The sequence below is a fragment of the Echinops telfairi genome, unplaced genomic scaffold, assembly GCF_000313985.2.
Source record: "Echinops telfairi isolate 266 unplaced genomic scaffold, ASM31398v2 ScPeMD7_1207;HRSCAF=1694, whole genome shotgun sequence".
NCBI lineage: Eukaryota > Metazoa > Chordata > Mammalia > Afrosoricida > Tenrecidae > Echinops > Echinops telfairi.
The window spans coordinates 2,820-4,866 of NW_022105105.1; the positions used below are offsets into that span (position 1 = coordinate 2,820).

At 33.5% G+C, this 2,047-nt stretch overlaps 1 non-coding gene across 1 annotated transcript; it reads left to right on the forward strand.

Moving 5' to 3' along the window:
* The first annotated feature begins 1,473 nt into the window (after positions 1-1,473).
* LOC115870477 lies at positions 1,474-1,535 on the forward strand. The gene has a single exon (XR_004046738.1). It is a non-coding gene; the product is annotated as a U7 small nuclear RNA (small nuclear RNA).
* The last annotated feature ends 512 nt before the right edge of the window (positions 1,536-2,047 follow it).

Consider the following 2,047-nt stretch of genomic DNA (forward strand, 5'->3'; position numbering starts at 1 on the left):
AAGGAGGTATAACCAAGCTACTACTTGATTGACAGGTGGAATCCACTCCTGGCCAGTAGTGTCTAGTTGACAGAATCTCTATTTACCACAGACTCCCATGGGATCCCACATAATTCATATGTTTTGTTTTGCTGACCTGTTGAATGCTTGTCACTTAAAATGATATTTTTTTAAAGAATAACATTATCTCAAAATGTTGGTTAAAGTAGATGGATCTACACTTTGGCCTTTGAGCTACTAGCCAAAATTGTCTATGACTATTATAAGGGTTAACACAGGTAAATGATCAGTAGCTTATCTGACATATTTTTGAAAGTAGAGCTAAGGACTTCCTAGTTTGGTGTGTGTATGTGTGTGTGTTGGGAAAGGAGTTGTTTGTTTTATTTTTTAGTTATTAACAAACATTTCACAATGAATAATAGTAAACTCCAAATTAAAATCACTTAAAAGTTATAAAATGCAAATGATAACACAGCGCTTGAATCTGAAGATATACTTTCAAGTGTAGACAAATATTTGAAGCCACTATGTGTCTGAAAAGTGAGCAAATGTGCACAAATGTGAGTAGCAAAAATAAGTCAGGACTTTGAAATTGCCCCAATTCTTCCTCCCCTTTCCTTCTGGTCCCCAAATTCTGCTCCAGTGTTTCTTGCTAGTGATACTCATTTTTCATATTTTTGTGCCCTCACTGACTACAGAACTTGAGTAGATATCAAATATGTCAAGGCACACTAACCAATATATTATGTTGATGACATAAAGAATTTATTGCTTTTGTAATTACTGAATTTCAGAATGAGGGGGTCTAGTGGTGATATAGAAGTTAAGTGACTCCTTTCTTCCTCTGTAACTTAAGCAGAGAGGGCACCCAAGTTCCAGAGGAAAAATACAAGCTTAAGGGTCATTCAGGAAAGACCATTGGCCCAGGTTAGAGACGAAAACATGCAAAGTAATCTATAATAAGATACTTCTTGAACAATAGTATGAAAATTATTTAACTTTTCAATAGGACTTTTAGGGGAAAATCTAAACATCCAAACAGGAACAGTTTTGAAAAAGGATGGGACTCCATTAGTGACCATGACAGGACAACATGAGGGAATTAAGCACTCCCAGGTCAACAGGGACAGTCCAATTAGGTAGACTCGAGGGGATCTGTACACACACTGAGAAGTGTGTGAAATCTCTATCGACTGATGCCTTTTATTAAACTGCTTTTTGTTAAATTCCTCAGCTACATTATTTTGTCAAAATTATTAACATATGCTCTCACCCTTCATCATTTAGAAAAGATTCTTGTAGAGCACCCTTTCAAAGAAATGTTAAAGTAGTAAATGTTAAATGCATATATATATATTACAAATATTAGCAACCTTTGGGCATCAAAATCTTAAAGCAAAGCATTGCTACCCTAAGAGCAAAATAAGTGAGTTGGTAAGTAGATGTTTACAAATTGTTATAAAACTAATACCTAAGTGTTAAAACTCTTTTAGAATTTGTCTAGCAGGTTTTCTGGTTTTTACCGGAAAACCCATAAAACAATCCAAAAACCCCTAATACCTGTCTTTTTTTATGTACACCTATGTTTATTTTAACTATTTACATAATAGCAATAACATGGAAACAACCCCAAACCCCAACTACAGAGGAATGAATAAACAAGCTCTGGTACATTGATGCTATGGAATATTATACACAAATAAAAAACAATGACAATTCTCTTGGATATCAAAAGACATGGGCAAAACTATAAAACATTATGCTTAGCAAACTAGAAAATATTATGCTTAGTAAAATTAGTCAATCTTACAAAGATAATTTTTTTAATTATTTAATTTTATTATTATTATTTAAATCATTTTATTGGGGCCTCATACAATTCTTACCCTAATCCATATATACATCCATTGCGTGAAGCACATTTTGTACATTTGTTGCCCCCATCATTCTGACATGGTGATTTTTAAAAAATTATTTTATTGGGGGCTTGTACAATTCTCATCACAATCCATACATACATCCATTGTGTCAAGCACATATGCATATT